This window comes from Equus quagga, chromosome 9, assembly GCF_021613505.1.
Source record: "Equus quagga isolate Etosha38 chromosome 9, UCLA_HA_Equagga_1.0, whole genome shotgun sequence".
Lineage (NCBI taxonomy): Eukaryota > Metazoa > Chordata > Mammalia > Perissodactyla > Equidae > Equus > Equus quagga.
Window position 1 is genome coordinate 43,266,787 of NC_060275.1, and position 16,089 is coordinate 43,282,875.

The window sequence follows — 16,089 nt, forward strand, 5'->3', positions numbered from 1 at the left end:
GAGAACCCTGGGACGCCGAGAAGCAGAACGTGCGCACTTAACCGCTGTGCCACTGGGCTGGCCCTAGTAAATTACTTTTTAACAAAGGTGTAAAGACAATTCAATGGAGAAAGATAATAATCTTTTCAATAAATGATACTGAATCAATTGGACATCTCAACCTCTGCTTGGGACAATAAATTACAATAAAACCCCAAGCCACTCGACCTTACTTCCTCTCTCAGTCCATGTTGAACTTGCCCTTCTCTTTTCAGAAAGACTCATTATGTAAGTAATAAATCTTTTAAAATCCTCTTGGTGCACGTGTACCATCATAAGTCTCAAAATTTGAACTAAATTTTGGGTAAGGGGTTGATTCTATCCTCATCGGGCACCAAAAGGCATAAGACAATCACGATCACTAGTATATTCTTTTGTTCAAGATAACCTTTTGAAGAACAAGTGAAAATACCATGGGAAACACATTCGAATTCCATTCTCACAAATATTATTATTTTGTGTGTGTGCGTGAGGAAGATTGGCCCTGAGCTAACATCTGTTGCCAATCTTTGTCATTTTTTGCTTGAGGAACATTGTCATTGAGCTAACACCTATGCCAATCTTCCCTTGTTTTATGTGGGATGCCACCACATTGTGACTTGAAGAGTGGTGTTAGAGCCATACCAGGGATCCAAACCTGCGAACCTCGGACTGCTGAAGCGGAGTATGAGAATTTAACCATTACATCACCAGGCCAGCCTCATACAAATATTATTTTTATGTGCATTTAAGAATTCGAGGAAGAGAGACGCCCATGTTTATTACCAGTTACTGGTTTTATTGGTTACTGGATTTATTATACTACTATATAATAAAACTTTGCAGAGGTGCATCTGATTCTAAAGCAGAAAATGATCCCATTCATTTGAAGGATATGGAAAAGATTATCAATTATGGGCAAATATCTCAGAAATTAATTTCATAATTGGGATCATCAGTAATTATAATACCCAATATTCATAAAGAGTGTGCAGATTTTATTTAGACCTTACAGTGATCATTATAATGTAGGCAGAGAAGACAGAATTGCTACTATTTTACATAAAAGAAAGAGTTTTCATTTAATTATTTTTTCCCAAACAACTATAAAATAGTTTAGAACAAGAATTTAGATATTTCCCAATCATTTGCATTTCTTATAAGGAATTGAATTAATATTTGCTTTTAAGTTGACACAATGGATATTTCCAGCAGACGTATAAATAACAATAGCACGTTTAACTATGGGGAGGGGGAATGAGACTTGAGGAAGTGGAAGGATAACCTTCAAATGCCTTTACAGTCAGGGATTTTAATTTACTTTGAAACGTACTTAGAAAAAGTATTTAGATGAAGTTATAGAGTTTCCAGAGGTGTTAATGATGGAAAACACATTTGAAGAAGATATTTTTTCGGTAAATTAGAGAGAAAAAGGCAGGAGGAGTCTTGTGGACAAATTCTCTTCTCTACCTATGAATCACTTAGGACCAGAATAAAGACTATGTTTGTATAATGGAAAAAATACACACAGGGAATTATTGGAGGTGCTAAGATTTTGAGAAGTGATATCAATTTAGAAATTTCAGGTAACTCCAAGGTTAGGAGCCTGGAGTAGTGCGAGGAGGATGGATGTAACCTTCGTTATTTAGAAGCTATAATCTTGATATATAAACAAATAGAAATTCAGTTTAATATCCAATTATTTTAGCCTCAATGATAACTGGATAGTTTCTAGATTAAGTAAACCAATAAACACTAGTGTAATTCTACAAATTCTGAAAACCTAAATAGTTTAGGCAACAAAAATGTTACTAAATTTTCCAATTATGGATCTTATTTAATTGGTCACCCAATAAATATTTGCTTTAAGTCTAAAGATGTGTGGTTTTTCTAGAAGACGTGAAAAATGTTTAGAAGCTCCTACATGCAAAAGATCATTCTTGATTGTCTGTATACTGAAAAAATACTTATTTTCCTATCATAAAAATGGGAAGACCCTTTAAAAATTATATTTATGTCAAAAATAGTAAGAAATGCACTAAAGCAGTTACATGATGGCCCTTCCATCAAGTTTGACAAATGTTTTGCGTTTGTGACTGATAGAGGATGCTCAATTTAACACCTAATTCGTATGATTTCAGAGAGTGAACAGTACAAGGACTCTTGAGAATTAATGTTCTTTTGTGTGTTGGAGGAAGATTTATTATTAGAGAATACTTTATTGTTTATTTCACTCAGGTATTACAGTTTTAAATTGTTGAGTTTGGAATTCGTACACTTGAAAAATCGTCAAAATTAAACATGAGCATATGGAGAAGAGTAGCGTAACTCCATTTACACGCCGATAAATGTCCAAGGCGGACATTACTGTGAGTCTCTTTGCAGGGAAATCTTTTCACTTTCAAAGCTTAATTCACTTTCCCTATTGTTACTAATTTATAAGAACATTTTCAAAGGTCTTGAGTGAAAAGAGGCAGATTGGAAAAATCTATATATTCACGGCTATTCTACAGTGGATTAGAAAAGTAGAAAAATCTTCTTTCTAAATAGCAAGTGACGTATTGGGAAAGAAAGCAGAGAGCAAAATTCTTGAGATTAAATCAAGAAAAGGAAGACTAGGACATGAAAATGACTCTGGGGATTTACATGAGCAAAACCCTTATCTCGAACATTCTCCGTCCTTAACACCTTCATACTCCCATATCAAACAGCAGAAACCCCTGTGACTTTGATGAAACCAAGTCTAACTTGGACTAACAAGGAAGGAGAAAGAAAGAAAATGTTTTCCTGATTGCAATATTGAACTTGATGATGTATTTTTTCAGAAACCTTGTAATTAACTTCTATAAAAATGAGAGTTATTAGTGGTTAGGCATATGGAGTCAGGCATACTTGAGTCCTCACTAGAGCTCCTGAGCGCTTTCTAGCTCTGTGATGGAGCAAGTTGCTCAGTCGTTCTAAGATACCGTTGTCTCTCTTATGGAACTGGAGATAATAGCATCCTCTTAATAGAATCACCATGAGGACCAAGTGAGATAACTGAGAAGTACTTATCACAGAAACCACCATCTATTAAGCACTTACTATATTGATTATTAATATTAACCGCAGTGCCTTGTACCACTTAGAATTCTTTGTACACATACTACCATTTAAAAGACAGTTAAACTTTTAGAATGTGCTCAATTCATATGTTGTCACAGTTTTTGTTGACATAACGTAATAGTGCTTTTTTTAAAAAACTTTATTTTTTAGAGCAATTTTACATTTACAACAAAATTGAGAAGAAGGTATAGAGATTTCCCACATACCTCCTGTCCCCACACATGCCTCGCCTTCCCCATTATCAACATCACTTATGAAAATGGTTTAGTTTTTACCCAGGATGAACCTACATTGACACATGATAATCACCCAAAGTCCATAGTTTACCTTAGGGTTCACTCTTAGTGTTGTACACTCTATGGGTTTGCACAAATGTATCCACGATTATAATATCATACAGAGTGTTTTCACTGCCCTAAAAATATTCTGTGCGCCACCTATTCCTCCCCCATAACCCCAATCTCCTGGCAAGCACTGATTTTTTAGTGTCTCCATAATTTTGTCTTCTTCAGAATGTCATAGAGTTGAATCATACAGTGTGTAGCCTTTGCAGATTGGCTTCTTTCATTTAGTAATATACATTTAAGTTTCCTCCATGTCTTTTCATGGGCTTCGTAGCTCATTTCTGTTTAGCACTGAACAATATTCCATTGTCGGATCAACCAGAGTTTATTTATCCATTCACCTACTAAAGAGCATCTTGGTTGCTTTCAAGTTTTGAAAATTATGAATATAGCTGCTATAAACACCCAGGCACAGGTTTTTGCGTGGACATGGGTTTCCAGCTCTTTTGGGTCAATACCAAGGAGCGCAACTACTGGATCATATGGTAAGAGTATGTTTAATTCTCTAAGACACTGCCAAACTGTCTTCTGAAGTCGCTGTACCATTTTGCATTCATAATAGTGTTTTTAGAGTTCTGAGAATGAAGAAATAATAATAATTCATGTTGTGTATGTAGTATAATAATTTTCAAAGCAATTCTATATTTAGCATATCACAGTTTCTTCATAATACCATGGCATATTTGAAAGTTCTGGTCAGTTAGCACATCGCCATTTGATCACAGAGTATCGCGAGGCACCTGAAATGCAGAGGACAGTGATTGCATGTGATTATTCGGCAAATTACCGGAACAGGATGCCCTGCTAATCTTTAATAATCAGATTGGTCTCAAAATTGTATAATCTGTTCACATCAGTGACAAATGCTAGTATTAAAATCCTTTCTCAAGGAAATCTTGTCTTTTCTTGTGTTAACTAGATTGAAAAACAGAGACAGCTATTTTAATGATGTTTCAGGTCTAGGCAGCCATTTTATGTGACTTCATCAAGGTAGAAGCTGGGCTGTGTGGCACAGGCTGCCTACATTCATGAGGGCCACACAGCACTGTTAGTGACTTTTTGCTCTTTGTTCACAGATGTTGTAAACCTTATCAGCCATGCCCGTTGAATCTTACTTTCAAATATAGCCGGTAAAATTGTATGATGTTGCACATTACATTATCTTGTAATCTGGTCAAATATCACATAGTAGTCCTGGCTGTATTTTGCAGGATGGAGGGCAAAAGTGCACAGGACACCAGTCTGTGCATGGGCTGTAAAGCAAGTGCCGAGGTCGTTGTCTGTAATTAAGATTCCTGCCCCTCTTAATGGGCCCTGGGATTAATTTATGACAGCTTTCTGCTGTTGCTAATGGTTCTTTATTTCACTTATCCACATCAGTTGAGACATATTTGTTTTGAAACAAACATCCTTTACTATATTAAGACATAACAAAACTTCTTTCCTTCTTCTGTGAAATATAAATATTAACCCTGAAATCATTTTTCAAGAGGAAACAGATTTGTAATTAAAAATGTGAACTTAATTTCTGTTTTTCCAATTGTTAGTTAATGATAGCAGATAAGTCATTTACTACTTTCAGTCTCAGTTTCTTCTTCTGTAAAACCAAGATATGCGGAGGAATACCCATATCCGTGGACATATTTTATAAACTGTAAAGAAATAACTTTTTAAATCTAACTATTAATAAAGAATTATATAAATGATAATCTAAAGAAACATCCATTCAGGTCATCATTTTCTTCAGTTCTCTTTCTTTTCTATGCTGTTAATGTGTTGAAGGGAGGTTTAATTTGCTAAAATCATTGTGGTTTACAAATGGTACTAAATAGGAACAGTTACAGGTTTTATTTGTGATTGATTTATATTTCTTCAGTTTTTGTTATTAATTTAACATGCTAATTCTTATTCTTCTCTTAGCTTTTTGAGAAACTATTTTCTTATGCAGAATATCTACTTGGTGTTCTCAATTTTTAGGATAATATTTTCATACTCAGTCATTTTACACGTTGCATATTTTACTTTTTACATTTTTTAAAAAACCTGCTGTTCTAGATTGCATTGTAGAGCTGGAATGAATTGCAGAGTCATTTGTAGAGACATCTTTTCACAGCCGGCTAACTGAGGCAGAGAGGCTAAGTGGTTTGTGCAAGATCACTCAGCTGGTTTGGTGAATCCATCCACATTCACTGATTAGGTTAGTGATCCATGTGTTTTTCATAAATCATTGCTTCAGGTAATGACACATAGATACAAAATGGTGTCAAATATGTGATAGATTGATCATGCCTTAAAGGAAAGATCAATCTTAAATTTAGAAAAAAACTTTCATGTTCTTGCTTATTTGTAGTCCCAGACTTCCAGCACCTCCACTGAAACGTGTCAACGTAATTCATTTGGGGGAGAAGGATCAGTAAGTTTTCTGACATCAAGAACAGAGAATTTCTTTGGTACTTCTTAGCTTTCATTTTGCCCTTGTTGTTTACACTTAATAAAATCCTCCCGATAACTAGACACACAAAGAAACAAAAATTCTATGATCAAATCACATCGCTTCGTTTTGACTTTTCAAAGCAAGAGCTAGCTGTATATTCACAGCCGTTATATTTTGATTTTACCATGCGGTAGAAATTGCTTATATTCAGCAGGATGTCTGTAAATTGAGTGTACTTAAATCGGGAGAGTAAATATATATATATACTTCTGGTCCTATTTTTATAACAGTTTCTAAATTCAGAAAGCTTATTTCTATGTTCATGTACTGCTTTCATTTTCAGTATTCTAATATTCTTTTTTTATGATACAACTTCCTTATTAGACTAAAATATGTTAGGAAATGTGCCTTCTTCAGCTTTATTTTCCCGTCACCAAATAAAATGTCTTCAACATAATCATTACATAAAAAGGACATCTTGAGTTAAACTGCTGACAGCTTAAATAGTTTCATCCAAGCAGAGGACTCCGACATGTACATATGCAATCCCAGTCTCATACCTGAACCCTAATCCTTTTATTGCAATTATCTGATAAATAGTGTCTATTGAATATCATATTGATCACCAATTTCAACATGCCTATAACTTCCCACAATGTTTAGTTCTCATTCCAAATATACTCTTTCAAGCAATCAATTATATTATTCCAGACATTATTGCTTAAAATATGGGATTATATTCTGTGTATTTTATTCCACTATAATCTGAACTACATTTGTAATTCATTCTTTTAATCACTCATTCATTAGTTTGTTCATTTTTCAACCTTCAAGTATTTGAGTGCTTGCCGTATGCCAGAGTGAGCAGCATAAGCAAAGGCCATGTTACTAGGGTATGTAGGGTACTTTAAAGAAGCTGAAATAACGCAAGGATGACCAGAAATCAGAACAGGAGTAGGAAACTTGGTGTGAATGAAGGTTGAGTAGGTAGGTCAAGGACCAGCCCTCCAGGGAATTATAGGATATATTAAAGATACTGTAGGATATATTAATGACTTGCTTCTTATTCTAAAAGTAGCTCAAAGCCTTTACAGTATTTTAGGCAAGGATGTGAGTGTGTTGGATTTAATTTTTTAAGATCTCTCTTACTCCCTGTTGAGACTAGAAAGTTTGTTGCACGATACATGCAAAGAGAAAAGCTAGGAGATTATTGCTTGTCGTCAACTGATGGCAATGGGATAGGGTGGTGGTGGTAGTGAATCCCGATAGTCATGATTATTCACAGAGAGGATTAGAATAAAAGGATGTACCAAAATGTTTATTTTTTTTGTTCTTAGATATTTGGATTTTTTCAAGTTTCTCTTGTTATTACCTTAACACTGCAGCAACTCTCTATATACTTAAATATTTAACAACCTCTCTGATTACTTTCTAGGATAAACTCCTATAAGTGAAATTACTGGTAAAAGAGTATTGATATTTTTAATGTATGTTGGCATATACTGACTACTTGTTTTCCAGAAAAGTTGTGGTAATGTGCGTTGTCTTCAGTTGAATAACAAAATATGTCATAGTATTGAATGTCCATTTTGTCAAGCTTTAAAGCTTTGCCAGATTTATGGGTTAAAAGAATGATTATTTTAATATACATTTATAAAAATATTATGAAAACTCGTCTTCTTAAAGTATATAATTTTAAGATATTAACCAAATATCTATTTTATCTGTGGCAGCTTTTTTCTAGAGTCTCACCTGTCATTCGATTTTATGAATATTATTTTTCATACATATTTTGTCAATTCCTAACTCAAATCTCATTTTTTTTAATGAAGTTTAACTATCTATACTTCTCTGTATTGAAATACACCTGACCCTCTTACCATTCTCTCCCTTTTCCTCTACATCACTTATCATCTAAAATATAATTTATATAATTTTATATATAGTACGTATGTAGTTTTTTTTTTTCATTTAGGGATTATTATTTGTACTGATTTTACTATAAAATGTTGCTGAGGTAGTGCCAACTGTCCAGGTTTGGACAGGGGCAAGGAACACAGGGACCCAGGAAAAGGAGATCCAGAGTCCTAGGCATGGAACAGGGTCTCTCCACCATCCGTATAAACCATTAAGAAATTGGGCAATAAATAAAGGATGGGCAAGAGTCAGAGGGGGAGGCACAAGAGCCTCCAAGGGGTGAGAGGCTGCGGGCCCTGAGGGATGAAGAAATAAAGAGCTGGGCATTGACTCAGAGCCTCCTTGCCCAGTCCTCCTTCCCCAGTCCTCTCACCTCAATTTAGGGCATGTGAAACAGAGAGAGTTCGAGCTGGAAGGCCTCAAGAAAAGAGAAGATACTGTAATTTGTTATCTATCCCTCTCCATCTGTAGCAAAATGTAGGTTCCAGAAGGACAATGATCATTGTCTATTTTATTCATTGATGCATCCCAAGCATTCAGAACAACACATGATCGTTGATCAATAAATATTTGTTAGATGAACATTAAATTTTGTTTCAATCCTTTTGTTCTGTGACTTCTTTTGCTGTGTGTACCATTAGAATGTTTGCCTCCATCTATGCATCTCACAAATATTCAACTATATTTTCATTATTGTGGGCGTATATTATTCTTTCAATTCATTAGGGTAATATAATCTTTTTCTTGCTTATTTTTGCAAGCTTTGTTTACTTGTTCATGTAGATAACCTTTTTTTTAAGGGCAAAAATTTATTTATTTTATTTATTTATTTTTTCATTTTAATTTTTTTCAGATGGACATCATATTTCAAATTCTGTATACATTACATCATGTTCACAACCCAAACACTAATTATAGTGCATCCCCTCACATGTGAGCCTAATCACCCCTTTTGCCCTCCCCCCCCAAAGGTAACCACCAGTCCAATCTCCAATGCTATGTGTGTGTGTTTTTTTTTTGTCGTTTTCATCTTCTACTTATGAATGAGATCATATGGTATTTGACTTTCTCCCTCCGACTTATTTCACTCAGTATAATACCCTCAAGGTCCATCCATGTTGTCACAAATGGCCGGATTTCGTCATTTCTTATGGCTGAGTAGTAGTCCATCGTGTATAAATACCACATCTTCTTTATCCATTCGTCCCTTGATGGGCACCTAGGTTGCCTCCACGTCTTGGCTATTGTGCATAATGCCGCAATGAACATAGGGGTGCAAGCATCTTTATGCCTTTGTGTTTTCAAGTTTTTTGGATAAATACCCAGCAGTGGAATAGCTGGATCATATGGTAGATCTATCCTTAATTTTCTGAGGATACTCCATACTGCTTTCCATAGTGGCTGCACCAGTCTGCACTGCCACCAGCAGTGAACAAGGGTTCCCTTCTCTCCACACCCTCTCCAACATTTGTCATTTCCTGTCTTGTTAATTATAGCCATTCTGACCGGCATGAGGTGATACCTCATTGTAGTTTTGATTTACATTTCCCTGATAGCTAATGATGTTGAGCATCTTTTCATATCCCTGTTGGCAATCTGTATATCTTCTTTGGAGAAACCTCTGTTCAGATCTTTTGCCCATTTTCTAATTGGATTATTGGTTTTTCTGTTGTTGAGCTGTATGAGTTCTTTGTATACTTTGGATATTAACCCCTTATCTGATATATGGTTTGCAAATATCTTCTCCCAATTGTTAGATTGTCTTTTCGTTTTGTTGATGGTTTCCTTTGCTGTGCAGAAGATTTTTAGTTTGATGTAGTCTCATTTCTTCATTTTTTCTTTTGTTTCCCTTGCCCAGTCAGGCATGGGACTTGAAAATATGCTGCTCAGACCAATGTCATAGAGCATACTACCTATATTTTCTTCTAGAAGTCTCATAGTTTCGGGTCTTACATTCAAGTCTTTAATCCATTTTGAGTTGATGTTTGTGCATGGTGTAAGGAAATGGTCTACTTTCATTCTTTTGCATGTGGCTGTCCAGTTTTCCCAACACCATTTATTGAAGAGACTCTCCTTTCTCCATCGTATGCTCTTGGCTCCCTTGTCGAATATTAGCTGTCCATAAACGTGTGGGTTTACTTCTGGGCTCTCAGTTTTGTTCCATTGATCTGTGTGTCTGTTTTTGTGCCAGTACCATGCTGTTTTGGTTACTATGGCTTTGTAGTATAATTTGAAATCAGGGAGTGTGATACCTCCAGCTTTGTTCTTTTTTCTCAGGAATCCTTTGGCTATTCGGCGTCTTTTGTTGTTCCATATAAATTTTAGGATTCTTTGTTCTACTTCTGTGAAAAATGTTGGAACTTTGATAGGGATTGCGTTGAATCTATAGATTGCTTTAGGAAGTATGTGTATTTTAATGATGTTAATTCTTCCAATCCAAGAACATGGAATATGTTTCCATTTCTTTGTGTCTTCTTCAATTTCTTTCAACAATGTTTTATAGTTTTCGGTGTACAGATCTTTCACTTCTTTGGTTAAGTTTATTACTAGGTATTTTATTCTTTTTGTTGCAATTGTAAATGGGATTTCATTCTTAATTTCTCTTTCTGTTACTTCGTTGTTAGTGTATCGAAGCGCAACCGATTTTTGTACATTGATTTTGTATCCCGCAACTTGACTATATTCCTTTATTATTTCTAAAGGTTTTTTAGTGGACTCTTTAGGTGTAAATCTTTTAAAATCAGAGTTTTGCAGAAGATAGTAGCACAAAGCATTTGAGCGAGACCATAATCGCATATCTAGGTTTTCACAATTTCACATTTTTACAAGAAAGTAAATGGAAATATAAATACTTAGAGCACTAGAAGTAAAATGACTAAAACTTAAAAACTACAATTTGAAAATATACAGACATATTGAGATTTTTGTCACGAGCATAATCCTTGACAGAAAATGTCCAGGGAAGGATTGTGGTCCAGGGCAGCACGTGGATTGGTCATAGATCAGTGGAGGCTAAGAACTGTTTTGACTACAGCGGAGGGCCTTCTCAGAACCAAAACAAACATTTCCCCAGCCTCTTCTGACTAAGAGTTTTATTAATGTCCTAATAGTTCGGAGAATAATACCAGAGACACACTGTTATTTTACATATGTTTTATAAATTTTGTCAATTTAGGTATAAAACTGAAGCTATACAAATATGAAAAAATGCTTTAAGTGTATAAATAACAGCTAGACATGTTTTTACTACATTTTTTCCCTTGAAACCTCTGAGTGGCTTCTCATTGTTCTTAAAATAAAATAAAAACCTATTAGCATGGCCTATTGCGTTCAGTATTATCAAGCCTCTGCCTACCTCTTCAACCCTCTTTGATACTGCTGTCCCCTTTGATCACCACTCTCCAGACATATTCATTTCTTTTATTGTTCCTTGTACGTCTCCAGCCCTTTCAAACCACATGGTCTTACCTCCTCCCGAATTTATCTCAGTGCTTCTCATCCATCAATACAATCTCAAATATCCCCTCTTCAAAGAGGCTTCCATGGTCATCAAATCGAAAGTAGTCCAATCCTCAACTCTCCAGTTACTAACTCTCCATCATTTCAGCCTTCGTATTTCCTTCACCTTACTAAACATAATCTAACACTATTAAATCTATTTATGGGAAGAGACTTCATGAAGTCTAATAAATTTTTTGGACAAAATAAGTGCTCTGGTAGCTTAACAGTAATTTATGGTTTAACCAAAATTCTAGTAGTAGAACTTTCAGAGGTGTTTTTATTTCATTCTTCCAACTGCAACATTTGACAATTAGGGTGTCAACTGTCAATTCCATCTTTACTTACTTTTGAGTGCCTTTCTTTTTCTTTTCCAGATGGCATGTAGTTTATCCCCTGTTCTAACTCCTCAAGATAGGGAATCAGAATCCTGGGGCACAGCTCTCACATAACCCTTTTCTTTGGTTGCTTAATGGAATCTGTGGTTGGGTGTCCTTTGGTCAAATTTCCCTTCTTCTGATGCAAACAACCATGACCAGCTTAGGAACAATGTATAAAACCTTCCCAGGGCTTCCTCTCCCCTAAGAGCTATGAGAGAGCTAAGAGCTACGTTTAGGAGAGAAAGGTGGCTAGGCAGCCAAACAGAGCTTAAGGAAACTGTCTTTATTATAGTAGACAAGATAAGTTATTTTCCCTTCTTAAAGATGACCAATAAAAGTATAATCCAGTTTAAATAAACTACCCTTACAACACTTCTGAGAAACAGAGTCTTTACTAACTTGAAGGAATAAGGAAGTGAATTAGAGAATTTCCTATCATCATAGTCATTGAATTTTTCAGATAATCAGAATATAAATTGTAGTAAACTACAAGCTGTGTAGCTAGATGTATATTTCTTAGATTTCATCAACAGTGATTTAAAAAAAAAGGAATAAGAAAATAAGTAGACCATTCCTGTTGCGGTTCTTTGTTCACAAGGAGGAGGCTCATTGTGAATTAAGTTGCATTTTTCTCCATTGCAAGTGTTAAATTCTGCAGAGAATCTTTATAAACCCCAAGGGAGGCTGTGAGCTTTTTGAGCAAATACTCTTTTCTTTTGTCTTGTTGAGGACTAAGAGTGATTTACCCAAGTGGCAATTCAATCTTTAAAGTAGAAGGTGCTAGAACAGATATAGAGCCTCACAAAGCTCTGTTGGTTTTGAGTATACAAGTGAAGCATTGTTGAGTTACCACTAGAAAAAACAGAAACCCATACTGCTCTCGCGTAGCTGTGCAAGTATAAATTGCTCCATTGGATATTCAAGAGGGAAAGAAATGTAACTATGTTCTCATTCAAGATATTTGTGGAAGGAAAAGAACTTGAATGCATATGTGAGACCTTGGAGATTGCTGTGAATTTCCATTTTATATTGCAAAATATCCATCAGTTGAAAGAGCGAAAGTGCCTCAAATATATATAGATATAGATATATGAAAACAATGTACTATGGAAAGTGATAGTAAAGGTGGGATACACATGAAAAGCCTTTGGAAGTAGACAGATTAAAATCTTAGTCCTGCCACTATGCATATGTTAATCACAGATTTGGTAATTTTCCCCTATGAGTCTTTGTTGCCTTAGATGTAAAGGAAAATTACAAATTCTCTCTTGTGAAATTTTAAGTTTGGAAAATAATGACTATGAAACACTAAGAATGGTGTCTGACATTCGACACATAAATCTATTAGACATTAGCATGTATAGGCTTCGCTAGATTTCATCACTCAATCTGGTTTGCTTTCTGTAGTGATCCGAAATCTGTGCACTCAGCTAATGTTGGGGCATTTCCAGCAATATCAATCATATTTATCCTTAATGCGAACAGTTGCTTCTTTTATTCACTTGTTTTAAATTATGCTCCTTAACTCTGAACTTTTAGTAAGAAGCAGCTTTTGTCTCTCTTTCAGGTTTTGGGGGGTTTTGGGAGATAATTCTTTCTGAATTTTCGACAGATAATATATTCATACACACACACACACATAAAAGCTTCACAACAGTTAATACTTGTACATGATTACATTTATAAGTTCAAATCCATTCATTAAAGCATTCTCCAAATGCTCAAATGGTTTATAGTTATCCATTTAGAAAAAAATCATTGACTCAAGAATGTGTTCTCAATACGTGCACACATACACACACACACACGTCTTATCTTTGATCAAATGCCTTAAGTTTGTTATCGTTGGAACTGAAGGTGTCGTTTTAAATGTGGCTATTTAAGAAGAGATTAATGCTTTGGAGTCAATGAGTACGTAGTCATTACTGGTTTTCTAACTGTAGAGTCTATTTAGAAGTATTTACTTTGTAAGACAACTTGCATTTGTTCAATAAGAGCTATTAATTAACTTTCTTTTAAAAATCTTTTGTATTATTGTGAGATACTATACACATACATAAGAAATATAAAAAATATACAGCTCACTGATTATCAAAAAGTGAATATCCATGTGACCATAGCCCAAAACAATAATAGAACACTATCAACTCCCTAGATGCCACCCTTCATTACCCACCTAGTCACTACTCATTCCCACCCTCAAAAATAACCATTATTCTCCTTGCATTTCTTTATAGTTTTATCCAATAAATATGTATCCTCGAAATAATAATTTTATGTTTTAAAAAACATACGGTTGGAACCATAATACACATTCTTTTGTGTCTACTTTCAGTCAACATTTTTATGAATTACCCCTGTTTGTCTCTATCAATAGATTGTCCAATTGTTGAGCTCTGTTTTCTCTCTTCTTTTCTTAGTTGGTCTAGGTACAGGACTGTAAATTTGGTTGATCTTTTCCAAGAATCAACTTTTGGCTTAATTGATTGTTTTCTGTTTCATTGATTTCCACTCTAATTATTATTATATCCTTCTTTCTGCTTGCCTTGGATTCAGTTTGCTCTTAGTTTTTAGATTCCTAAGGTGAAAGCTTAGATTACTGATGTCAGATCTTTCTTCTTTTCTAATATATACATATAAAAATTTCCATCTAAGAACAACCTTTGCTGCATCACACAATTTAATATTTTTTGAAATTATAATTTAACAAAATATTTTATAATTGTTATTAAAATTTCTTTTTAAACTATGGCTTATTTAAATTTTTATTGTTTAATTTCAAAATATGTATAGTTTTCTGCATTCTTACTGTTATTGTTTTCTAATTTAATACTGTTGTGGTCAGAGCATATGCTTCATAAGAATTTAATTAGTTGATGTTTACTGCTACAAGTTTTATGGTGTAGCATCTGGTTTATCTTGGGGAAAGTAATTATTGGGTAAAATATTCTAAAAGTTACAATTATCAATAGAAAGTTGATAGTTATGTTCAAATACTCAACATCTTTCCTGGTGCCTTTATTAACTTATCAATTGCTGGAAAAGAAACATTAAAACATTAAAATCTCCTATTTTCTTTGTGGGTTTGCCTATTCCTCCCTTTAGTTCAATTTTTTCTTCATGTATTTAAATGTTGTTTTTAGGTGCTTGCATATATAGTAATGTTATATTTTGTAAATATTTACCATTATAAAATGTTTCCCTTTATCTCTTCAAAACTCTTTCTGTTGAAATCTGCTTTTTCTGAAATTAATGTATCCCCTCTAGCTATTTTTTGTTTAGTGTTTGCAGTTATATCCTTTTCTACACATTTATTTTAACACTGTTATGCATGTTTAAGGTTTATTTCTTATAAGGAGCATAAAATAAGGGCTTGCTTTTCTACACAATTGGCATTATCTAGCTTTTAATGGAGTTTTCAGTCAATTTATTTTTATTTATTTATTGAGATGCTTGGGTTTAAAGCAGCAATTTGATATTAACTATTTTTTTCCTCTATACTTCTTTTCCTAATTTCATTTTTGTTAATTATATAGTGTTAGTAATCCATTTAATCTCCTGCATTTCTTTTCTTGGCTACCCTTCTTTTTGTCATTTTTAGTGGTTCCTCTAAGGATTGAAATGTTCATCTTTAGGTTATTACATTCTACCTTCAATAACATACTGTTGTTGAACAGTATAAGAATCTCACAGTAGTGTATTATGTCTCCCTCTCTCATGTCTTGTTCTCTTATCTTAAATTTTACTTTTCTATATGTTATTAGCCCCTGCTATATAGTCTTTACCTTTGCTTTGAACAATTAACATTTTTATTCTTAAAACCATCAATATTGTCTTGTATTTACTTTTATGTATACTATAACCACCTATAAAATTGCCATAATTTTTGTTTCAAACCATTAATATTCTTTTAAAGAAATTCTTTCCAAAATAAATAATTTCTTTTAGCAAGTTTTTCAGTGCAGGTCTCTGGGAAATAAATTCTCTCACCATTTTACTGGGAATGCCTTTATTTTGACTTGACTTTTTGAAAAACATTTTCCCTGGAAAAGGTTTTTGATGTGTTTTTATTCTTTATAATAAATATAAATATGTTAGTCCCAATAATAAATTTATAGTTTTTTTCAATTCTTCTGTCATCTCTTAAAACTGACCTTCCATTGTATTTTGTGCTGTATTGTTTCTAGTGAAAAGTTAGCTATCATTCATAGATTTGCTTTCATGTATGTAATATCTTTTTTCTCTGATTGCTTACAAGATTTTCTGTATATTTTTATTTTTCAGGTTTGATGTACTGGAGTGTCATTTTCTTTGTATTTAAGCTGCTTGATCTTGTATCATAAGTAAATATTGTTTGCTAAAATTTCAAATTTTACGTTTATTTCTTCAAAAA